Source organism: Pinus tabuliformis, chromosome 4_2, assembly GCF_031772625.1.
Source record: "Pinus tabuliformis cultivar Carrire ecotype Pingquan chromosome 4_2, CPIR1, whole genome shotgun sequence".
In the NCBI taxonomy this organism is placed as follows: Eukaryota; Viridiplantae; Streptophyta; class Pinopsida; order Pinales; family Pinaceae; genus Pinus; species Pinus tabuliformis.
This window is the reverse complement of record NC_142304.1, coordinates 1,085,234,238-1,085,260,164: the sequence shown is the minus strand read 5'-3', so window position 1 is coordinate 1,085,260,164 and position 25,927 is coordinate 1,085,234,238. Positions and strand designations below refer to the sequence as shown.

Below are 25,927 nucleotides of genomic sequence, written 5' to 3'. Positions count from 1 at the left end.
TAAGGGTGAAGTCAAAGCGAAGAAGATTATCCAAGATTCAATTGACAAGCGTCTGGTGGCCTACATTTCTGATTTGAACACCTCCAAGGAGATCTACGACAGATTGGTAAGCATGTTTAAGGTTAGTGATGCAAATCAAGTTTTGTTCCTCAAAAATAAGTTGAAGGATATTAAAAAGGGCAAGGACGAGGATATTCAATCCTACTTCTTAAGGATCATTGAGATCAAGAATGATCTTCTATCGATTGGAGAAGTCATTCCTGATAGGGAACTAACTATCACTACCCTTGGAGGGCTCCCATCCGAATGGTATATATTTAGAACCACTCTTCTCAATAATGATCGAATTCTAGGGTTTGAAGAATTGATGTCGAGATGCATTCAAGAAGAGACAAGGATGGTGGAGCAAGAAATGCCTTCAAATAGAGGCAACCCCACTGCTTTCTCCTCTCATGCCAAAAGGAGAAATAATTTTGGGTCTAAAGGTCATTTCAAAGGAAAGCTCGGATCGAAGGGTGGAAGGAAGGGAAGATGCTTTGTTTGCAATAAATTTGGCCACTATGTGAGGGAGTGTCCAAATAGAAAGGACACATCACATGATGATGATCACAATCACTCCAGGGGCAACTTCAACAACAACAATCAAAGGAATGGCAGGTTCAATGGCAAAGGAAAGAGGAATGCGGGAAATCAAGGAAATGGTCAACCCTCCAAGAAAGCAAGGAACTCCAGGTATGAATCAAATGTTGTTAACAATAAGCAAGATGAGTATTATCTTATATCGGCCCTCTCCACTACCTCTCCTCCGGACTCGTTGGGAAATTGGCTTATTGATAGTGGTGCCTCAAGGCACTTTACTGGTTACAAGGAAGCTCTCTCTAATTTGATAGAGAAGGAGAAACTTGGAGATTATTTTGAGAGACAATGCCACCTATCCCGTAAAGGGTGTAGGGAATGTTACCCTTCAATTGAATCAGGGTAACACGATCCACTTGCAAGAAGTCTTATATGTACTTGATCTCAAGAAGAACTTGGTGTCCATTTCGGCAATGGAAGACAAAGGCTACAAGGTGGCATTCATCGATGGAAAGGTATGTGTTTGGAAAAAGAATTTTAAAGATGCTTTTACTCTTGGGTTCCGGGTTGACTCTTTATATCAAGTTGGAGGAAGTCCATTGGGGGCCATGTCTTGCGACACATCTCTTCAATCTGAACTATGGCACTGGAGGTTTGCCCACCTTCATTATAAGGCTCTACCCGATGTAAGACAGATGGTGACAGGGATGCCCGAGTTCAAAGTAGAGCATGAAGGTGTATGTTCGGGATGTGCCGAAGGAAAGCTTAAAAGGGGACCATTCCCCTCAAGTAATTGCAAGACCTCCGATATTTTGCAGTTGGTTCACTTCGACATATCTGGTATGATGCTCGTAAACTCTTTGGGAGGATATCTATATTATCTCACTTTTATAGTTGATTATTCTCACAAGACTTGGATCTACTTCTTGAAAAAGAAGGATGTAGTATTCACCTGGTTTCGTCACTTCAAAGCCTTGATTGAAAATCAAACCAAGAAGAGAATCAAGATATTAAGGATTGATAATGGGACTGAGTATGAATCTAATGAGTTCCATGACTTTTGCAAAGAAGCTGGCATTAAGAGGGAGACCACAACACCATACACTCTTGAGCAGAATGGTGTGGCTAAAAGGCAGAATCGTACGATTGTGGAAGTTGTTCATGCCATGCTCCATGATCAATGGCTTTCGAAATTTCTATGGGCCAAAGCTGTGAATATCGCCGTATATGTTCAAAATCGATGCCCTCATCAAGCATTGGACTCAAAGACTCTTGAAGAAATGTTCACTGGTAAGAAAACCGATGTCTCTCATTTTAGAATATTTGGAAGTCCCATAGACTTTCATGTGCCGAAAGAGAAGAGAAGCAAATTGGGTGCATTTGGAAAGAAATGAATCTTTGTGGGCTATAGCGAAAATTCTAAGGGCTATAGAATTTATGTGGCTAGTCAAAGGGAAGTTGAAATAAGTCATGTTGTCACCTTTGACGAAGATATGGCTCTTAGCAAGGTTGACAATCTTCCTATTCCACGGAAGGATAGAGACGCTGACACTAGCAAGCCAGATGAAAAGGAAGATGAAACGATGCTGGATGTTGAAGAACCTATGGATCCCCTATTGATCCTCCTTAAGAGCCCTCCTCCACTAGGAAGAGGCCCTAATGGCTTAGGGGGACTCTTGAAGATGCCGAGAGACATATTGCACCCAGAGGGACTTTCTGTGAAAGCAAGAAGCCGACCAGGTATCAGGGATGCTTGACCATTACGAGCACTATTATTCAAAACGAGCCTACATCGTTCGAAGAAGTCGTGAAACATCAAGTATGGAAGGATGCTATGAATGAAGAATACGAGTGCATCATGAAGAATGATGTATGGGATGTGGTCCCTAGACCCCAGGACAAATCAGTGTCACCTCGAAATGGCTTTACAAAATCAAGCATGGAGCTGATGGGAGTGCTAAAAAGTACAAGGCTACCTATATCAGATGGATGTCAAGACCATTGTTTTACAAAACGGCCGAATCGACTCCGACTCGGCCGAGTCGAACTGAGTCAAAGGCCTGGGGAGTGACTCGGCCAGCTACCCGGTTCGGTTGACCGAGTCACATATGACTCGGCCGAGTCATCCAATGACTCGGCCGAGTCATATGTGACTCGGTCAACCCGGCCGGGTAGCTGGCCGAGTCACTCCCCAGGCCTTTGAACATTGAATCAGCCTCTCATGATCTCATCCATTGAATCACTCCTTCTTTTCCATCAGACATTTGGGTTTGTCCATGTAGAGTCTCTTTCCACATTGTCACAGGGTGTAGTAAATTAGTAATAGCAGATTTTCGGTTGTTCTCATGCTGCAAGTGCATATAGAAGAGCTTTGTGTGTCTTCCAAATGAACTGCCTTTATTAGAGGTGGTGTATATGTCTTGATATGAAAGCTATCTGTTCATTAATTGTTGCAGTCCAAAGATTGAGGTTTGGCAATCATCACACCGATAAAAAGGATTGTTTAAGAATTGGAAGTCTTATAACCTCCACTGCAACAGTCTTTCTGGTAGTAAGGGATGAGGAGGTCTAATTCAGTCCATCAGTGGCCTTTCTGCTCATCTGGTAAATGCCAATTATACCTGTTTTCGATCTGCACAGTATATCTCCTTGTGCAGGTATTTTAAATAAGAGGGTGATGTTTTCCATCTCACTAACCTAACACGGCAGAATAATCTCTGTGGCATACATGGCAATAATTCTTCTGCATGCTAACTTGAGGGCTTACACATGAGTCAATCCCCCAACCAAGGCTGGCAAGCACTCAAGCCTAACCAGAGGCCAACAATCAATGTTATCTAATGTGAAAATTTTTAAGACATGAGGTCTGTAGGTCCAATTTATGAGGCTGATTGCATTTTGTGTGCATTCGCTGCAATTTTTGTACCATGTGCAATGTTTCTCTTCTGAGGAAATGATCCTCTGAATTCAAAATTTGCATCCAATGAATGATCTTCTGGAAGAACGTGTCCAGCCCAGACTAGAAAATATTGTGAAGTGGTAACATGTGTACATGGAAATGTCTATAGAGAAAAACATTGCCTTAGGACAAGGCTGCAGAAAAGAGAAATAAGCCTTTTAGACCTGTGATAATGCCCAATAAGCCAGTGGCCAGGGTAAGGAAAGATAATCAGGCCTGTAAATCAACAGGGATAGTCACAAATGACAAATTCTCAATGTAAACTCACACCAATCCCTTAAAAATTCATCTCTAGGCCTGTAAATAAAATATCAGTATATATGATTAACAACAATAAATCTATTAAACCCCCAGCGTCAAGGGTAAATGTCCCCTTTAAAGCTTGTAATAGGGTTTGATACCCTCGGTGCCTGCAGCTAGGTTTCTTTTGGCAAATGTGGGCCAGATGGATACAAAGTTGTCTTCCATGTATATTATAATGTTGTGTGTTTGGAAACTTGAATGAAAATCTTTAAAATTATGTTTAAAATATTTAAAATTATGTTTTTTTATAAAAAAAATAAATATTTAATGTATTTTTTACAACGACCGAGTCATTGAAATCGAGCCGGCCGAGTCATTGCCGAGTCGGAGTCCGAGTCGGAGTCGATCCTCGGCCGAGTCCGAGTCCGAGTCTGAGTTGTAAAACATTGGTCAAGACTACTTTCTGCATGGTTTGATTAAAGAGGAAGTCTATGTGGAACAACCTGAGGGGTTTGAGATTCATAATAGGGAATCTCATGCATGCAGGTTGAAGAAATTTCTCTATGGGCCAATGCAAGCACCCTAAGTTTGGTATGAGAGGATGGATAACTATTTGATGAAGCTGGGTTTCACTAGGAGTGAAGCTGTTTTGAACCTTTACTTTAAGGTTGAAGATGATAAGCCTCTCATACTGGTGTTGTATGTTGACGACCTCTTTCTGATAGGTGCAAACCCTCTCATTCACAAATGTAAGAGGGAGTTGGCTTCTGAATTTGAGATGAAGGACCTAGGACTGATGCACTACTTCCTAGGGTTGGAGGTTTGGCAAAAGCCAGGAGAAATTTTCCTATCTCAAGGAAAATATGTGGTGAAGATATTGGAAAGATTTGGGATGGTGGACTGCAAGCCCGTGACTACCCTGATGGAGCTTATCTTCAAGAAGTTATGTGGTAGTGCTGCTAGACCTATATTGGGAAATGCTTATGAGTATCGTCAACTCATAAGAGCACTGATGTTCTTGGTGAACTCTTGTCCGGATATATGTTTTGCAGTCAACACGTTGAGCCAATATATGGTTGAGCCTCATCACTCACATTGGATTGGTGCCAAGAATCTTCTGAGATATCTTTGGGGCACAATCACTCATGGACTGAGATACACTGTCGGAGATGTGAGGCTGCATGGTTATTCTGATGCTGATTGGGCAAGCAGTGTGGTGGATCGCAAGAGCACTTCTGAGTGTTGTTTCTCTTTGGGTTCTGCTTTGATATCTTGGATGAGCAGGAAGTAGAAGTCAGTGGCTTTGAGCACCGCTGAGGCCGAATACATTGCTGCGAGTATGGCCTCTTGTGAAGCTGTCTGGTTGAGGAAGCTCTTTAGTGAGCTGTTTGGACATATGCTGGATACTACCGTGATCCTCTGCGACAACCAGAGTGGGGTTCGTTTATTAGAGAATCTTGTAATTCATGATCGCTACAAGCACATCGATATCAGGTACCACTTTATTCGGGATATGGTACAACGAGGTCCAATAAGGCTCCATCACATTGGGACTGATGAGCAGGTCGTCGAAATTTTGACGAAGCCCTTGGGAAAGGTCAAATTCTTGACTTTCCGAGAACGATTAAGAGTCATGGAGAGACCCTCTTATGAGGGTCCTGTATGATATGTACATTAAGCTCTGGGAGCTCCGGGGGGCTTGGGGTACTTCTTGGAGCGATGAGCAACCATAGGGTGAGTGGTTCAACCTTCCCCTAGTGGTTTGTTGTGTGAAGGGTGAGTGGTTCAACCTTCCCCTAGTGGTTTGTTGTGTGAAGGGTGAGTGGTTCAGCGTTCCCCTGTGATACCTTGTGGCGACATGTAGGTAGGATGAGTGGTTCATCTTTCTCCTGTTGAGACATCCTACCCATGCAGTCTGGGACTCATGGGAAGTACCTCTCATCTGGCCAATGAGTAGGGAAATGAGGATAGGGACCATAATAGTACTGATGTATGCATCGTGTAACTACCGTACTCCTTATGCTAGGATGATATTGATCTGGGATCAATTAGAACTGACTTTGGGTTAGTAAGAGTGATATGATACACTCTTTATTTGGAAGTGATTTCAGATTAGTAAGAGTGGTATGACATAATCTCTTCATTGGGACTGACTTCGGGTCAGTGAGAGTGCTATGAGACACTCTCTATTATCTGGGACTGACTTTGGGTCAATAGAGAATGGTATGATACATTCTTGATCACTTCTTCTTCTTTGTAGTTCAACAGAGCAGAGCAGTACATTGATGGCAAAGATAGTATCGATAGACAGATGGATTAGCAGATGGAGTTCTCCCTAGTTGAGAGGGAGTGTTAAAATTGGAAACTAGGGCCAAACTCCATGTGGGTCACTTTATTTATGGCAGCTGATATTTTCTTGGATTCCTCTCTCTGAGAGGTGTAGGATAGATCTAACGATCATCCGATTCCGACATGTATTCATGGAGATATGAATTTATTTGTATTCTTGACAATTTGTCAAGGTCAGCCAACAAGCAAAACAATGTTTTTCACCCCCAGCTTATCCTCAACATTTCATATAAAAGGAGGAGACCTTGTGGCATTATTTCACTCATCTCATCTCACATTCTTCTCTCTCCTATGCATTAGAGGAGCACCTCTCTCTCACATGTGTGGTTGAAAGGAGGACACAAATTCTGGTTAGGGCAGCGTTGACTTGGGTTGACCGAGCTGCAGGTGGGCAGATTTGATAGCGTTGACCAATGTGGAGTCTTCTTTGATTGCGGATTGGGTTGGGCAACCTCTCCTAGGCATGCCGCATTTTTGGACAGCTCCGTTGACTTGTTTTGACCACACTTTGACTAGTGTTGACTGTCAAAGGTTGATCGCAGATCTGTCCCAGCATTGACTGAAGTTTGACTGGATATTTCAGACTGTTTTGGGCTGCCTATTCTTGTTGTTGGAGGTCGAGTTGACTAAGGTTGACTAGAGGTCAAATTTGACCTGTTTGACCAGCTTTGACTTTGCTGGTTAGGGTTTTGCTACTGCTGTCATAAAATTACAGATTTGTATAATTGTACTATATCTCTCTCTCTACTAAATTATTGAAGAATATAAGAATAATTGATCAAGGGTTTCCCCGCATTGGGGTTTGGCCGTGGCACTAACACCCTCAGCTTATCCTCAACATTTCATATAAAGGGAGGAGACCTTGTGGCATTATTTCACTCATCTCATCTCACATTCTTCTCTCTCTCCTATGCATCAAAGGAGCATCCCTCTCACATGTGTGGTTGAAAGAAGGAGGACACAAATTCTGGTTAGGGCAGCGTTGACTTGGGTTGACCGAGCTGTAGGTGGGCAGATTTGATAGCGTTGACCAATGTGGAGTCTTCTTTGATTGCGGATTGGGTTGGGCAACCTCTCCTAGGCATGCCACATTTTTGGACAGCTCTGTTGACTTGTTTTGACCACACTTTGACTAGTGTTGACTGTCAAAGGTTGACCGCAGATCTGTCCCAGCGTTGACTGAAGTTTGACTGGATATTTCAGACTGTTTTGGGCTGCCTATTCTTGCTGTTGGAGGCCGAGTTGACTAAGGTTGATTAGAGGTCAAATTTGACCTGTTTGACTACCTTTGACTTAGCTGGTGAGGGTTTTGCCACTGCTGTCATAAAATTACAGATTTGTATAATTGTACTATATCTCTCTCTCTACTAAATTATTGAAGAATATAAGAATAATTGATCCAGGGTTTCCCCGCATTGGGGTTTGGCCCTGGCTAGTGCCACATCTTGTGTCCTCTTGTCTTGGCTTGTCTTCCATTGTTTATATTTATGTTCTATTTGCATTTTACTATCGTGCTGATGTGATTGCTATTTTGGAAATTGATATTGGGCTAATAAGAAAATTTGAAGTAAATTGCTTTTAAGCATAGAACATACCATAATTTAACATATCAACACTTGTTGCCAACAATGGATGATGGCTCAAGAAAATGAAAATCTCAATCATGAGTATTTGATTAATAACAGGAAGCATATGCTTTTGATGTTCTTGTGGATTGGCCGTCTCAGCCTTAGGCAATTCTCACTCTTGTGTAAAAATGGGTTTGTCCTTGGTCTTAGACAATTGATTTGATGTTGGATCTAGATTGTCAAACTAAATTATTTTAACTTTTTAGAGTCTACATTAATCTATGTTGCACTGGTTTTTGGTATGAGGAAATCATGGGGATGAGCGGACGACTAGAGCACCCCCTCAAATCTTTTAGGAGACAATGAGGATGGGGGCTGGCTAGAGAGCACCCTCAAAATTTTCAGGGGACGAAGGGTTGGGGGCAAGAACAACAATTATAATGATGAAGATGATGGTAAAATATTTAAAAATATATAATTCACCTTAAACATTTGTAGTTTCTTCTAGCATGTAAGCTTAACAAGCTATACTATATAGTATTATGCAAGCCCTTACACTTTTCCCATTTTGAAAAAAATGTGAGCAATTTAAAAAGGGCCAAGGGACATTAAATTATTGGTCGCTAGACATGAGCAAAATGCAATAAGGTCCATGAAGGGTTTATGAGACAGAGAACTAACTCTATGGTAACTTTTCTTCCTCATATTTCTTGTTAATGATGATTTTGTTAAAACATACATGACATTCCCTTCCCAATAAGTTTTGCATATTTTAACAGTTGTGTTGAAAACCGATATAAAACACTTTGGTTTTGTAAAGAGATTCGATTCATATTTCAGATTAAGAAGGTGAGCAAATCTGAACTTATTCAAACATTTAGTACTCGACCCAAGTCACTACTATTTGATTGTTTTCACAATGCTTAAGGTTAGGATGGTGGAAGCACTAGATTTGAATGACTCTTGGAAACACATGTACAATATGTAAAAACTAATATGACCCAAAAAATGAGAAAAACAAGAGCAATAACCACAAGGATCGATCATTTGGAATGTTGCATTTCCTTTTTTCTTGACATGGGGACTTTTCTTTCTCATATTTCTTGTTAATGACGATTGTTTCAAAACATAAAATACATTCCCTTCCCAACAACTTTGGCATATTTTAATGGTTGTGTTGAAAACCACTATAAAGCAATTTATTTCGCTAAAGCGATTAAATTCACATTTTAGATTAAAAAGGTGATTGAATATGAATTTATTCAAACATTTAGTACCCTGATCCAAGTCACTATTATTTGATTAATTTCACAATGCTCAAGGTGGGGATGGTGGAAGCACTGGAATTGAATGACTCTTGGAAACCTTGTTGGAAATACTGAGAAAAACAAGAGCAGTAACCACAAGGATTGACCCTTTGGAATGTTGCATTTCCTTTTTTCTTGACATGGAGACTTTTCTTTCTCATATTTCTTGTTAATGACAATTGTTTCAAAACATAAAATACATTCCCTTCTCAACAACTTCGGCATATTTTAATGGTTGTGTTGAAGACCACTATAAAACAATTTGTTTCGCTAAAGCGATTAGATTCACATTTTAGATTAAAAGGGTGATTGAATATGAATTTATTCAAACATTTAGTACCCGATCCAAGTCACTATGATCTGATTATTTTCACAATGCTCAAGGTGGGGATGGTGGAAGCACTGGAATTGAATCTCTTGGAAACCTTGTTGGAGATACTGAGGGGGGGGGGGTGAATCAATATTTCTTTTACAATTGTTACTTTTATGCCAGTTAAGATCACTTAATAAATCAGAACACAAAAATGTACAACAAAAGAATAATTTTATTAACAAGAATGGCGACAACTCCAATCCTCTTTTTACAACAATTTAAGTAAAATAACACTTCAGTGCTCCAACCCTAAATGCAAACTCCAATCTTCAATCAAACCAAGCTCCATCCTGTACTATATCACCAAGCTTCAACTTCGTTTGCTTGAGGACTCTAATCCATTCGGGCTCCAACCCTCTTATCTGGCTTAGGTTTCGACCTAGTCTTCTTGAGGACTCCAATCCTCTAGGGCTCCAACTGTCGGCTTTTGTTCTTCAAAGTGGGTTCAATAGTTCTTCAAGTCTTCCAAATATTTTGCAACAAACCTTGATAATATCTTCAAGATCGCCTTCAAAAATGCCCTCAATAAATCTTCAAAACACTTAGTTCATCAATGACAACTTTAGTAATCATAGTAGGTGTCTCCAAGACTCTTCATGATATCCAAACAATCTTCCTTAAGGTTACTCTTGAGGGCTTCAATCATGCATCAAGGTCTCTAAGAATGTCTCCAAGATCAACTTCTACAAATCTTCAACAATGCTTCCAAATGTCTTCAATGAGCTGCTCCAAGAGTTGCTCAACAAGGTCTTCAAGATATGCTTCAAACACTTCAAAGCAACTTCAGAAAATGCTTCAACTTGGCCCTATTGTGTTCACAAGAGGAGACTTTAGCAAGCTCTGTTATCTAAGCCCAATAAATCAATAGATTGTAAGGTTTTCTATAAATGGTTGAGGCAAATGGTCTTCTAGTTTTGTCCAAGCAACACCTTCAAGAATGCTCTAACAAGCTTGCTACAATAAGCCCTTAAGGCTACTTCGTAAGTTACCAAGAATGTACACGAGAAGGGCTACTTCAAAGGTTTCCTAACTAAGGTCAATTTTCAAACAAATCCCTTCAATAGAAGACACCAATCCTCTCAATCAAGCACCAACTTGACAACACAACTAGGACACCAATCCTATAAGGCTTTGATAGTTATTCCAGACTTGCTTGCAAGACCTGAATTTGTGTTTGCTCTGCTTCAAATACATTGCAATATTTAGAATTAAGGTAGCTATCACAAGTCTCCAAATAATCTAAAAAAGGTGACTCCAATAAAGGTCTGTGATAATCAATATCGTGACTTCACAATTTTACCACAAATTTGAAAAGAAATGGCACCACAAATCTAAACGGGAATACGAGTTCTTCAGCAATGTTACCACATATATGGGATGTGAGTTCCTCACCACAGGTCCTGCAAAAAGAGTTCTACTGTTATGATGGCAGCCATAAGTATGATAGGTATTCTTCACAGATGTCACAAGATGATGCCATAGAATTGGAAAAAATTGATGCTACAGGTGTGAGTTTACATAGATCTGATTTGTAAACTTTCTTCATAGGTCTGCAAAGGGATGTAACTATAGGTTTGCAACAAAAATATCAAGATGCTTCCAAAAGTACGCAAGAAAAAGTTATGTAAGTTTGCAACGAATGTACCAAGATATCTCCACAGATGTGCGAGTACAGAGTCCTTTGGTGCGAAGTATTATTCCATAGAAACTTTGCTCAGAATTCGCTATAGAGATTATCCCTTTGTTAGTTCACGAGTTGTGAACTTATTCCTTGTTTTGCACTACACTTCTGCTTGTCTTCACAGAGAGATCTGATACAAACGAGGTGCACACTGTTGCATATATACCTTTTTTCATGAGTCAAACAACCATGTTTGTGGGAGAACCGACCTAAGTGATAGTGGAGCCGACCAATATTTAACATGTCCAACGTCAAATATCTAAAGGTGCTCTTTGAAATCATTCTTGTTATGCAACATTTATACATAAGGCCATTTAAATTGATTACGTATTGAACAAGTTAAAATGCATGCCTTGGTTGCATATACAAACTAAAGGATTTTATTAAATTCAAAATGGTTGAGATAACTAGGAACTCATGTTCATCGGATTTTGGGCCTCTTGGTAGGTCCTTCCATGAATAGTCCTTAGGGCTACATAAGCTAGGTCATTAATTCACATATTTGGCATATGCATTTGCATTTAGGGCTTAGGGTTAGGTTATATATTTGACATATGCATTTAGAACTTAGGGCTAGCTCCTACATTTAATGCTAGGGTTCGCTTCGATGACAACTAGGGTTCACTAATAATAGGGTTTCAATGTTCTTCAATTAGGGCATCAAATTTAGGGCTAGGGTATCATCATTTGAAGTAGGACAAGGGCTAGAGTTTCATCATCATCTAGGCTTTTGTTATCAACAACATTGTATCTAGGGTTAGCAACATCAATTAGTGCTTATGCTAGGGCATCATATACATGGGACATGCTTCAACACATTAGGGCTAGATTATCTTTAACCATGTTAGGGTTTACTCCATGTTAGGGCTTTCAAGGTAAAGGCTCTTTCTTCATTTGTTAGGGTTATGACATTTTCAACAAGGCTAAGACATCATATAGAGTTAAGGTTTTATCATGTACATTAGCCATCTAGGGTTTGCACTTTAGGGTTAGGGTTTTGCACTTAAGGTTTTTACCTAGGGTTTGCTTCAACAATGCACCTAGGGTTCATCATCGCATTGACATCAATGACAACTTTACCAACAATCTCCCCCTTTCTCATTGATGGCAATATTCCCCCCCCTTTGACATCAATGGAAAATGGGGTGGTTTTCATGATAATGTTTTCTCATCAAGTGCTTCCCCTATCATCATGCTTCTCCTTGTCATTAATTCCCATCATATCATGCTGCTTTATTTGTCATTCATATATACATATTTTTAAAATTTTATTCATCAAGGTCAATTCTCCATGATAAGTATGCTGCTCTACTTGTCATCATGCTAGTCTTCATGTCATAGAATTGTTTCCGCTATTATAGTGTTTAACCTTTGCTCCCCCCAATAGTATGCATGATCTTCTTATGATACCCTTAAATTGATCAACAACAAGGTTTGATGCCTTGAGCATTCAAGGCATATTCAACATGATCGTTTTTTGGTATAACATGCTTCCTTTTCCAAACCTTTGTGACTCTCTTTCCCTACTTTGTTTACAATTCTTCAGATTGTTTAGGAACCCACTTCAATTTGCAATATCGGGCCATATGTCCAACATTATGGCATTTGAAACATTCAATTTTGTACATAAATGATGGAGCAAATATTCTGTTGGTAAATGCATTGGAGTATCTCCGTGGAATCTTACTTCTGAGGAATTGATTGTAGTCTTCATAGATCTCTTTGTTATATGTCTGCAATCCTTTGCCATGTATGCAAAATTTGTACAAGAGTAACAATAACCAAAGAATATAGATTGATACATGTAATTTGAAAATTGTCTTGGTCCAATTCTGAGATTCGTTGATGATATTTATCAGTGTTGCAAACATCTCGATAACATCACGATTTTATCTCAAAATCACGATTTTTTGGCCTAGCCGATGTTTGTCGATTTTTCCAGATATTTTGATGGTATCTTGATTTTGCCAATGTTTGTCGATTTTTATCGATATTTCCCTGATTTTTACGATTTTTTGGTTTTACGGACCCTTGACGATTTTATCCCGATGCCGATGTTCGCAACATTGATATTTATTGCTACTTGTAGCGTCAACATAACTTCTTGGAGCCTAGGTTCTTCCAAAGTTATTTTGACTCCTTTCCATGCTTCTGTTGGAGCCCGGGATGCAACTTTCAAGTTTCATATTCTTGTCCTTAGATGTATTAGGGTTTGCACCACTTTTGCTAGAAGGCTCACCTACATATCCAAGACCAGATTTATCAAGGGGTGATCTTTGACGACTTAGGATGTCATCCAAGGTTTGAGAACTCTTTAGATTCTTGTTTAGCTGATCAACTTCTTTCCTTAGAGAAACAATCTATTCTTTCATCTACTCACATTCTTCATCTTTCTTTTCTAGTTGGTTCTCCATTTCTTCCTTCATCCTTGTTGCTTCACATGTTTGGACCTTAAGAGAGATGACAATTGATTTTAATTTGAAGGTTTCTTCATCATTTTCTTCTAGTCGACATGCCATGACATTTCTTTCCTTTTTTGCTTCATCAATTTGTCCTTATAGGAGGGCCAAACATTCCATTACATTTGTGGCTCCTTGATTTTGTTTCCTTGTTTCTTCTAGTTGAGCTTTTAGGGAGGTCACTGCTTCATTATATTGGCCAATTTCTACTTCAACTTTGCTCAATTCATCAGACCTTTGTTTAAGATGATTTGCCAAATTGTCTTCCTTTCTTTTTTGCTTTGTCTAATTGTTTTTTCATGGATATGACTTGGTCATGATGTCCCTTCTTGTTTTGCCGCAATTCTTCCTTAGGCTTGTTGAGATCTTCATCCCTTTCTTGTATTTGATGCCTTAAAAGGACAACTTCCTTCTTTTCTTGTCAAGATCGTGATAAACATCTTGTACTTGCTTTTTGAGTTCCTCATTTTCCTTTTTCAAACTGCTTATTTCTTCTCGGGCAACTACAAGCTTTAAATTGAGATTTATTTCAGTTTCAACTTCAAAGATGTCTTCATCATCTTCCTTTATGAAATTCTTGCCCGCATCTTTGCTTTCAATTATCTTGTCTAGTTCATCCTTGTGCTCTTTGTCATCATCTTCTTGATCAGAGGTCGCGACTAATAATCCTTTTGAATGAAGATACTGAATCTTTTCCCAAAGCTCTTTTGTTGATGAATATTTCTCCAATTTGACTTTTATAGAATTTGGTAGGCCACTCAAGGTTGTCTTTATTGCTATTGCATTATGTTCCTTGGACCCTTCTTCTTCCATTGTGCTTCCGGTAAGCACTGATTCCCAGACTTCAAAACCTTGAGCCATTAAAAATTTCTTCATTCTCACTTTCTATATTTCAAAGTTTGTTCCATTAAATATGGGGGCTTTTCACATCTGATTGTCTTTTGATTTCTTGACTAAGGATGAGACATTTTCAAAGGGTTTGGAGGTCTTCTTCCTTGATTTTGCCATTTGTGTTCTAAGGATCTACCTTCCAACTGTTAGGTTGTGAGTGAAGGTACTGGCTCTGATACCAATTGTTAGAAATACTTGGGGGGGGGTGAATCAATATTTCTTTTACAATTACTTTTAAGCCAGTGAAGATAACTTAATAAATCATAACACGAAAATGTACAACAAAAGAATAATTTTATTATCAAGAATGGCGAGAACTTCAATCCTCTTTTTACAACAATTTAAGTACAATAACACTTCAGGGCTCCAACCCTAGATGAAGACTCCAATCTTCAATCTAATCACGCTTTAACCTATACTATACCACTAAGCTCCAACTTGGTATGCTTGAGGACCCAGATCCTCTAGGGCTCCAACCCTCTTATCTGGCTTAGGCTCCAACCTAGTCTTCTTGAGGACTCCAATCCTCTAGGGCTCCAACTCTCTGCTTTTGTTCTTCAAAGTGGGTTCAATAGTTCTTTAAGGCTTCCAAAATCTTCTGCAAAAATCCTTGATAATATATTCAAGATCACCTTCAAAAATGCCCTCAATTAATCTCCAAAACACTTAGTTCATCAATGACAACTTTAGTAACCATAGTAGGTGTCTCCAAGACTCTTCATGATACCCAAACAATCTTCTCCAAGGTTACTCCATGAGGGCTTCAATCATGCATCAAGGTCTCTAAGAATGCCTCCAAGATCAACTTCTACAAGTCTTCAACAATGCTTCCAAATGTCTTCAATCAGCTGCTCCAGGACTTGCTAACAAGGTCTTCAAGATATTCTTCAAACAAGTCTTCAAACACTTCAAAGCAGCTTCAGAAAATGCTTCAACTTGGCCGTATTGTGTTCACAAGAGGAGACTTTTGCAAGCTTTGTTATCTAAACCCAACTAGTTAATAGATTGCAAGGTTTGCTATCAATGGCCGAGGCAAATGGTATTCTAGTTCTGTCAAGCAATGCCTTCAAGAATGCTCTAACAAGCTTGCTACAATAAGCCCGTAAGGCTGCTTTGTAGGTTACCAAGAATGTACACAAGAAGGGCTACTTCAAAGGTCTCCTAACTGAGGTCAATGTTCAAACAAATCCCTTTAATAGAAGACACCAATCCTCTCAGTCAAGACTCAAGCATCAACTTGACAACACAACAAGGACACCAATCCTATAAAGCTTTGATAGTTATTCCATATTTACCTGCAAGATGGGACTATGTGTGTGCCTGCTTCAAATACATTGCAATCTACATAATTAAGGTAGCTATCACAAGTCTCCAAATAATCCAAAATAGTGACTCCAATAAAGGTTTGCGATAATCAATACTGTGACTTCACAATTTTACCACAAATCTGAAAAGAAATGTCATGTCAAATCTAAAAGGGAATGCAACTTCTTCTGCAATGCCACCATAGATTTGGAATGCGAGTTCTTCACCACAGGTCCTGCAAAATGATTGCCACTGTTCTGATGGCAGCCACAAGTCCAAGAGGCATTCTTCATAGATGTCACAAGATGATGCCACAAGACCGGAAAAAATTGATGCTGTAGGTGTGAGTTTACGTAGACCCGTTTTGTAAACTTTCTTCATAGGTCTGTAAAGGGTTGTGACTGTAGGTTTGCAACAAAAATGTCAAGATGCTTCTAAAAGTCCATAGGAAAGAGTTATGTAGGTTTGAAATGAATGTGCCAAGATATCTCCACAGAGGTGCGAGTACAAGTTCCTCAGGTGCACAGTAGTTGTTAATTTGGGGTAGCATCGGATGTGCTCTAAGCCTCAAATTTTGCAGGGAGGCTTGGGCACATGCATTCCAAAGAACCTAGAAACCGTTTTGGGAAATTCCACACATAGACGATTTTATTAAAATAATTAATATTTTTAATGAGGTTCCTAAGTCTAAACTTAGGAAAATTAAAATATTAATGGGTATTAATCTAATTGTGGGTGAATCTTCTAGATAAAGACTAAGATCAAGTCAAAACGATTTGAGCCTTTGATTAGGAGTTCATCTAGGCTGTTGGTTGTCCAACACGAAGATATAAGAAGGGGCTTGAGGGTCATTTGGAAAACACATAGAGAGATTGGGAAAATAGATTTTCTGAAGTGAGAAGTTCTCAAGAGGAAAAACCAATTGAGGAGATCTCTTGCAGTTGAGGGGTAGGGATAACAACTTCTAGAGAGAGAGATTCTCAGCCGGAGATACATCAACAGAGAGAGGCAGAGAGTGATCCATAAGCCTTGACGCAGAGAGGCTGACGCAGGGCCAAAAGAGCCATGCAGAAGCAGCGCGGAGGGAGAGAGAGAAAGTCGAAAGTCAGAGCGGAGGGTCAGCTTCATCAGCCGAAAGCCGGGGTGAGAGATAGGGCGACTGAGAGCAGTGGCTTTGGGCTACTGATCAATTCCCCAGTTGGGTGAAGCAGTGCTCGAAAGGGTTGACGTTGGGACAACGTAGAGGCAATGTAAAGATAGCAAAGTGCCTGCGAGGGGCACCTCATCTAGCAGGCGAAACAACCAAGACTTTTTCTCAGTGATTGTGTGAGGTAAAACTCACAAAGCTTTTGCCAGTATTTCTCTCTGTAACTGAATAACCTTGTGAGGTATTCAGTGATGTATTCAGAATTTGCTACTGCTTAATAATAATAAACCCTCAGAGCTACTACACCGGTTTTTCTCGCATTGGGTTTTTCCGAGGACTATTGTCCAAAAATAACTGTGTCCTATGTGTTTCTATTTTCCTTGTTCAATTTCTCTGTTTCAGAATCATATTAAATTGGTGTAGGTTGTGTCAATAATTTACTTCAATGTTTCAAGAAGAAATCTGAAATAAGCTTGTAATGTAATTTACAATCTAGGTGAAGTAGATTCAATTGGTTGCAGTAGGATTCTTGAGATTGTTAGATCTAGGAATTTTCACATGGTATCAGAGTTGTTGATGTGAAACAGGGAAGAGCAAATCTAGCACTGAAGCAAGGGCCAACTTGCTGCAGCAAGCAGCAGTTTGAATCCCTTGAGGGATTGCGCAGTTCTAGCCAGGAGGGCTATATTTTCGTGGGTGTCTCTCTTTGAGTGAGCCGACAGAGAGGTAAGACTGCCAAATCGAAAACTTGCCAAGGCAGAAGGAGCTACGCAGAGCTAGAGGGACATAGTTTTCTGCAAGATGAGTGCTGGGCAGAAAAGCCGTCAGAAGGAAGAAGCAGAGCGCGTAGTGAGGGAATACTTCCTTAGTGATTCCTTGCCGAGGAAATCAATATTTCTCATTTGCTGAGTGGCAACTTACCAGCTCCATTTGGGCGTGCGTAAGGCAACCTAGGAGCTACGCAGTAGGGATAAAGAGGGAGTTGTTTGACATTTTTTGGAGGATATGGCAACCAATAGCTTAGGTGATCAGGACAGGTTGGACGGGGCTTCCAACTATGCCATCTGGAAGGCTAGAATGTCCTTCCTTCTAGATGAACATGCCCTCAAGACGTACGTCGACAGTGTGGTGGCTGAACTTGTGGATGTAGATCTGCTAAAGAAGTACAAGGCTGAGATATCAAAGGCCAAAAGGATGATCCTGGATGGAGTCAAGGATCACGTGGTGTGCCACGTTGCTCGCAAAGGAACTGTTAAGGAGATGTGGGATGCCTTGGCCACATTGTATTAGGGATCTTTTGAGCAGCGAAAGATGTAGTTAGAGCAGAAGCTGAGATCTACTCAGATGCAGAAGGGAGAACATGTGGATCCATTCCTCATGAAACTGAAGGAGACCCTTGATGAGTTGTTGGATGCGGGGCGTACACCTCAGGATTCGGAGTCTAGTGAGACTAGCTCTAAATTTCGTCTTAGATGATTGGCAAGTCTTTGTCCAGAGTATCCCGAGCATAGCAACATTGCCAAATTGGGACGAGATGTGGGCAACTTTGAAACAAGAAGAGTTGAGGAGAGACATGCTCAAGGTCAAACTTGACAGGAGCAACAACAGTAGTGGGTAAAAGTCCAAAGTAGAGGAGGAGGATAACACAACTCTTGCATTGAAGGGACAATAGGGGCAACAAAGACGAAAGAAGGACGTCTCCAAGATGAAATGTTTCAGACGTGTCGAGATGGGCCACTATGCATCCCAATGTCCTTTGAAGAAAAAGGACAAGGATGAGAAGCACGATCTTAAGGTTGCAGCCGCAAAGATTGAACAAGAGGAGTTGTTCGCCATGACAGCGAAGATACCTCCAGGAGGGAGGTGGGTTAATTCAGAGCTGTAGTTTGAAAGAGCTACAAATGGGTAGGATCCTTGAGGAGTCCACCTCTTGGATCAATACCTTGCTACGGGAGCCCAATGTTGCAGTAGCAGGATGGACTAGTGTTGGATGATGCGGAGGAGTGTTGGGGAGAGAGTTGCAGTGGCTAGAAGCACCAGAGTCTGAGCAGCGCAGAGCAGAGTTGACAACAGTGCAAATGGCACAGTGCAGAGGTCAACAACAACACAATAGATTCAAGGGTCAGTGCAAGGACTAGCGGCAGTCAGTCCCAACATTCATGTGGTATCATACTGAACACAATTAGTCCAGTTATTTTGGATGTTTTTCAGTTGCTTCTCTTAGCGATTGAGTTGCGGTATGGATGCAGTGTTGGCAGTGGGAGTGTAAGCAACATAGCAGATGCAACATTTCAGAGGGAGCTGTAGTACAAATGTAGAATTGGCAGTGGCAGTGTCAAAGGCAGTAGTACAACAGCAGCAACAACGCAGTAGTTGGTGGACAACATGTTAGACGTCAGCAGTGCAGAGAACGATGCTTTAGAATTAGAGCAGTGTGCAACAACAGTTTATTGCTAGAGCACATTCCTTGCTAAGAGGAAGTGTTGATTTGGGTAGCATCAGATGTGCTCTAAGGCTCAAATTTTGCAGGGAGGTTTGGGCACATGCATTCCAAAGAACACCAAAATCGTTTTGGGAAATTCCGCCCAGAGACTATTTTATTAAAATAATTTATATTTTTAATGAGGTTCCTAAGTCTAAACTTAGGAAAATTAAAATATTAATGGGTATTAATCGAATTGTGGGTGAATCTTCTAGATAAAGACGAAGATCAAGTCAAAACGATCTGAGCCTTTGATTAGGAGTTAATCTAGGCCGTTGGTTGTCCAACAGGAAGATATAAGGAGGGGCTTGAGGGTCATTTGGAAAACACATAGAGAGATTGAAAAAATCGATTTTCTGAAGTGAGAAGTTCTTAGGAGGAAAAATCGATTGAGGAGATCTCTTGTAGTTGAGGGGCAATGCGAGCAGCTTTTAGAGAAAGATTCTTAGCCGAAGATACATTAGCAGAGAGAGGTAGAGAGTGATCTAGAAGCCTTGAAGCAGAGGGAGAGAGAGAAAGTCGAAAGTTAGAGCAGAGGGTCAGTTTCATTAGCAGAGGGTGTGAGATTGGGAGGTTGATGGCAGTGACTTTGGGCTACTGATCGATTCCCCAGTTGGGTGATGCAGTGCCTGAAAGGGTTGATGCTGGGACAACGTAGAGGAAGCGCGGAGATAACGCAGTGCCTGTCAGGGGGCACCTCATCCAACAACCAAAACAACCACGACTTTTTCTTAGTGATTGTGTGAGGTAAAACTCATAAAGCTTCTGCCAATATTTCTCTCTGTAACTGAATAACCCTGTGAGGTATTCAGTGATGTATTCAAAATTTGCTACTGCTTAAGAATAATAAACCCTCAGAGTTGTTGCACCGTTTTTCGTGCATTGGGTTTTTTTCGGGGACTACTGTTCAAAAATAACTGTGTCCTATGTGCTTCTATTTTCCTTGTTCAGTTTCTATGTTTTAGAATCATATTTAATTGGTGTAGGCTGCTTCAGTAATTTACTTCAATGTTTCAGAAAGAAATCTGAAATAAGCCTGTAATGTAATTTACAATCTAGGTGAAGTAGATTCAGTTGGTTGAAGTAACATTCTTGAGATTGTTAGATCTAGGAATTTTCATAGGAGTGATATCCCTAGGAGAAATTTTTTCTCGAAGATGGTCCTCAGCTGGCAGCCGGCAACTCCCTGCAACCACCAACTAGCTTGTTGTGCCACTTCTCTGCCACTTGAGCTAGCCATGTGGTCCCTCGCTCATCTGCCATGATCGTATGTTTGAAGGTGGGCCTCCCGAACCTAAAGATATGCATTCTCATTTGGTAATTGAGTATTGTAGTTTGCTTATCATGGACACTTCTAGGCATGGATTAATGGGGGGATTTAGCGAAAAGAATTGGCTAGGTTTGTGCTCTTGTTCCATAGACCCATTTTTGGATGTTAACATTGGATTCTAGTCCTGTAGGATCTCTTTTACTAACCCTTCAACTTAAGGGATGGTATTACATGGGAAACTCCGATTTTGGTTGTGTGGTCTCGCTCCCTCATCCATACATATTACTCCCCTTCCGCTCATTATAACCCCATTCATCATTTCTCCCACCTGGGTCCACATAGAGCTAACTTTCCCCTTCCCCTTGCCCACACCTTGGGCCGGGCCTAAAATGATGCCCCGAAGGTTGATGCGGCTGAAAAGAAAAGTAAAAGCATAATTGGACACATACAATAGGGAAATGTACCTCAAAATGCAAAATATGGTCGTGACAAACACATTTAGCACGTGGGCAAAAGCCAATACATGAGCTCTACTCCATTACATCATCATGGCCATCACCCTGGTTCCTACATGCCCTGGATGAGCCCCCTTTATCATTTAGGAACCAATGATTGTCCTAACCCTTGGTGGGTAATGAACCATCCTACTTTAAATAGGGTATCCATTGCTATATCTCACACATTATGCTCTTACCCCAAGAGCCCCAAGTAATTAATTAAAGAAAAATCATAAAAAGCAAAAGGACATATGAAGAAGGGTGGAAAAATCATGGTCAAGGCACTTCATGTACCACGATTGCTCCCTCCTATACATTATATACCCATGTGTGGGATTCCCTTTTACTAGCTACCCTTGTACCCCAACATGTGGCCCAAGGTTGCCCCCTTTCATTTCCTACTCCATTCATCTCATTATCACATGCCACCACCTTTTAATGGATGTACCTTGGACCTATTATCCCCTTTAGAAGTAGAAACCACCTGATCGGATACTTGGTTAACTCCATTTGGAGCTTGGAAACATTAGCACACACCAAAACCCATTATGGAAGGGCATGTCATTATGAAGTCCCCACCTACTTTGCATGGTTTGTAAGCTCTTTTGCTCAATTTCCTTGATGACTTGTTGTATTGGAAGGCTAGGGTACGCATTGGACCTTATGCAAGATTGCAGGTGGTCTCCATCTTGGGTTTGGTCTCCCTATACGGGGTCCTGACTTTCCAGAGGGCTACATTGGCATATATAGGGTGTGTGTTGAGAGTCATGGGCCTCCACAACAGTAGGCAACACTCCATGGATCCCCAAAGATGTTCAGAGATTGCTCAAGATTCACCTATTGGATGAGGAAGATGCACTTGGTTCACCTTTGCCCAGCCAACCCCATAGTTGTTCTATGCACTTGGCAGATGACCCAAAACTTGTATGCTGATGTGGCATCACTTACACCATCGTCTGAGCCCTTACAGATGGTCTACAAGAATCTTCGACTTACTTGGAAAGACCCATGAGGTCACTTGTGTGCCCTCACGGCCATTGGGAGCATCACATGTTTATTATGTGGAGAACAAGGGGCCAATCGCTTGTCCATTACTTTTGAAAGTCCAATTCATCGCTTGTCCATTATTGATTATTCGACCTGTTAAGAGGCTTGTTATTTTGTTTATGAGCTAGTTTGGTGGGCTTGTCAGCAAAAGTTAGTTATTTGCACATTATTTTTATTTTATGGGCTAATGTAGGCTCAAATAGGTAAAATAAACTCATTAGGAGAGTATAAATGATGAGAGTTCATTTCTCATCATCACTTGGTTTGGACTTGTATATCTCGTGAGATTTTGGCTATTCCTTCTTGGTGGACGAAATTTTTGGATCATGGATGAATTTTGATGTATGGATTGTCTCTTCTTGTCTTGGAGCTTCATGATTGGCAAGTCTATTGGTGGTTGGATATATCCTCTTACATGTAAGTGCAAATTTAATGCTATTATTCTTTCACTTTGTCACATGCATTGATAATGAGATTTTCGCTATACTAGGGCTAGTTGCTTCATGCATTTGCTGTGAATTTGTGGAATTATGTTTCTATATAGCATATCTCTATGTATGGGCCATATATGTTGAACGAATTCTCTTAGGGATAATTCTATCGTTGACTTTATCTTGATAAGCCACTTTACCTTACAAAACAAAGTATAAAAGCTTTTAAGGTCACTCTCCTTTGCCTTAATGACAAGCGAAGTTGATCTTAAGGCTCCTTGACCTAGAAACAAAGTCTATCTTCATATTCTTCTTGACTCCAATCTCCCCAAAGGATTAGGCAATGGTATACCATAAGGTGATCACTCATAGAAACATTTCTCTTCACCTCTCCTTTATTCTAGGTCTAGCCACATTAGGGCTCTGGGAATCATTTTCTCGACAAACCATCCATAAGAAAAATTTGATCTCTTGGCCTCTATTGCATTGGCGTGTCTCCTAGTCCTCCTCCAAATTTGAGGAGATTCCGACGATGGGGTTGTGAGATATCCCAAGCCTTAGCGTCGAGATTGGGTTTTTACCTAAGATCCCCTTGGCTATTTCCTCATAGGGATCATTTTGCCCCTTCAATTGAAAATCAATTCTTTGGTCCTCTTCTCCTCGTTGTTTGGGTCAAGCACATCATTGGTTGCTAAACTCCTTACCTTGACCTAACCTAGGTCTACTTGCTCTCGTGTGGTGGTCCCATGCCTTTGAATAATCAACTCTTCAAAAACCACTTGGGAAACAAAGTTCAACAAGGATTTTAGGGTTTTGGAAGCTCCTTTACAATTCACATTCCTTAAACCTAGACAATAAATCCTCACCCCATTCTCCTAGAAAGCTTTGTACCTTATTTAACAAGCAAGCAAGTCCCATTCTTGAGCTTCCCCTAGGAAAGGGTCCCTGAGATCACTTCACACCCATCTTAGTTGATCTATCATTTATAAGTGATTCTATATCTATCGGGTCTCCTCCCATTGATGAAAGTTCGTAAAGAGTAGGAAGCTTTAGTTGTGGTGATAATGGGCTTTAGCTTCATTGTTGCTCTTGACCTAGCAAGTGCCCCTCTAGGACCCCCTGCTAGCTTGTGCGGTAACAAGGCTTCTTGGTAGGTCCTTCCATGAATAGTCCTTAGGGTTACATAAGCTAGGTATTTGACTCACATATTTGGCATATGCATTTGCATTTAGGGTTTAGGGTTAGGTTATGCATTGAGGACGTAGGGCTAGCTCCAACATATAATGCTAGGGTTTGCTTCAATAACAACTAGGGTTTCATTAATATTAGTGTTTCAATGTTCTTCAATTGGGGCATCAAATTTAGGGCTAGGGTATCATCATTTGCATTAGGACAAGGGCTAGAGTTTCATCATCATCTAGGGTTTTATTATCAACAACAATGTATCTAGGGTTAGCAACATCAACTAGGGCTTATGCTAGGGCATGATGTACATGGGACATGCTTCAACACATTAGGGCTAGACTATCTTTAACCATGTTAGGGTTTCCCTCATGCTAGGGCTTTCAAGGTAAAGGCTCTTTCTTCATTTGTTAGGGTTATGGAATTTTCAACAAGGCTATGACATCATATAGAGTTAAGGTTTCATCATGTACATTAGGCATATAGGGTTTGCACTTTAGGGTTAGGTGTTTTGCACTTAAGGTTTTTACTTAGGGTTTGCTTCAACAATGAACCTAGGGTTCATCATCATATTGACATCAATGACGACTTTACCAACAAACCCATGTACAATATGTAAAAGCTGAGATGGCCCAAAAAATGAGAAAAAGAGCAATAGCCACAAGAATTAGCTCTTTGGAATATTGCATTTCTTTTTTTTTTTCTCGACATGGAGATTTTGCTCAAAACCCATGTTTTGAGTTGCAATTTGTACAACATATTTAGATTTAATGCATACAAAAACAATGGATGGGAAAAATGATCATATTGTCTAATCGATGTCCATGATTGTCAAAGCTAAAGATGTAGGCCCACAAAATCCTTGAAATCTACTAAGAGCATTCCAAAATCTATTTGGAAAGTCCCTGAAGTCTGCTCAGAATGTCCCAAGGATGACCAACAAGTCCTTGAGTCCCCAATGAAATTACCAACAGTTTTGGGACATTTCCCAAGAGTCCCTAACTCCCCAAAACGTGGGAACAATGGGTATGCAATTTTTTTTGGGGTGGCAGGACCTTTTGCAACATACACATTAATTAATTTTTGATATTACAATGAGAGGAAACCAAGATTAGAGAATCAAGACTCAAGTTTTGCTTGTATTTGCAGAAAATTTCCGCACTGGGGCAATTAATGCAACATAAATATCACCTCTTTCCTAGAGGTTTCTTGGATCTTAACCTTGTGAATTTTGTTGCCTCAAGGTTTTTATGATAAAACAATAGCAACAATGAACAATCTTTCACAACTTAACAACCCCAATTAACATGGCAATCCAAGAGAAAGGATACTAAATGTGTGCCAACAAATTTCAACCCTCTAGGGATTCTTGTCATGTATAAACCAAATCTTAAAATCATTTTATGATAACTGCAATAACAATAGTAAAAAAATCCTATCTTTTTCAGGAGTAATGTTAAATCATTTGACATACACCTGCTGAAATTCACCAAACCCTAAAGATAAAGATAGTTGAAAGTAAAATATGCAATAAAACAATTATTGAACAACTGAAAATTTCATATATACTTGTAAATATGAAATTATGTACATATCATAGCCTCATCCCCAGGCTAGTACAATACTCTAGCTCTCCAAAATCCTAGCTAGGGAAAACAATGAAAACCCTACCTCAAACTAGGTGTTAGATTTCTGCAAAACTAGCACCCGACACTTAAATTCCTAATAGAAAAATTGATCTTCTGATTTAAATGCACAACTAGGTTCCTAACACAATAAAATTCAGTGGAAGCAAATATACTGATCTCAATCACATTGACAGAATAAATTTTTGCCTAATCAAATTAGTTCATCATTAACAATGATTTAGAAACCTATTTGGGTTCCCATCCTAGGATAATGGCCCAACTGAGAAAATACAAAATAAACTTGGATTTGATCCAATTGCTCTGCCCTAGGTCGGTGCCGAGTCCTTATACTTGAAAATGACCATGGATGAAATTGAACTAGTTGGGATTTTATAGGGAATGGTCAAACCCTTCTCTTCTTGTTCTTGGACTGATAGCTAAATTTGCAGTTCAGTGTTAATATTTCGCCAGTATGCTTTAGTTATGCTATGCTACTTGCTTTTTCTGATTTTCCCTGGCTAATGCTTTTGGA

General features: G+C 40.1%; 1 protein-coding gene across 2 annotated transcripts in view; it reads left to right on the top strand.

The window, feature by feature from the left end:
• The window catches only part of MUS81 (Restriction endonuclease, type II-like superfamily protein), a 78,764-nt gene that overhangs the window by 8,469 nt on the left and 44,368 nt on the right, over positions 1-25,927 (top strand). The gene's annotated exons all lie outside the window — the stretch shown is intronic.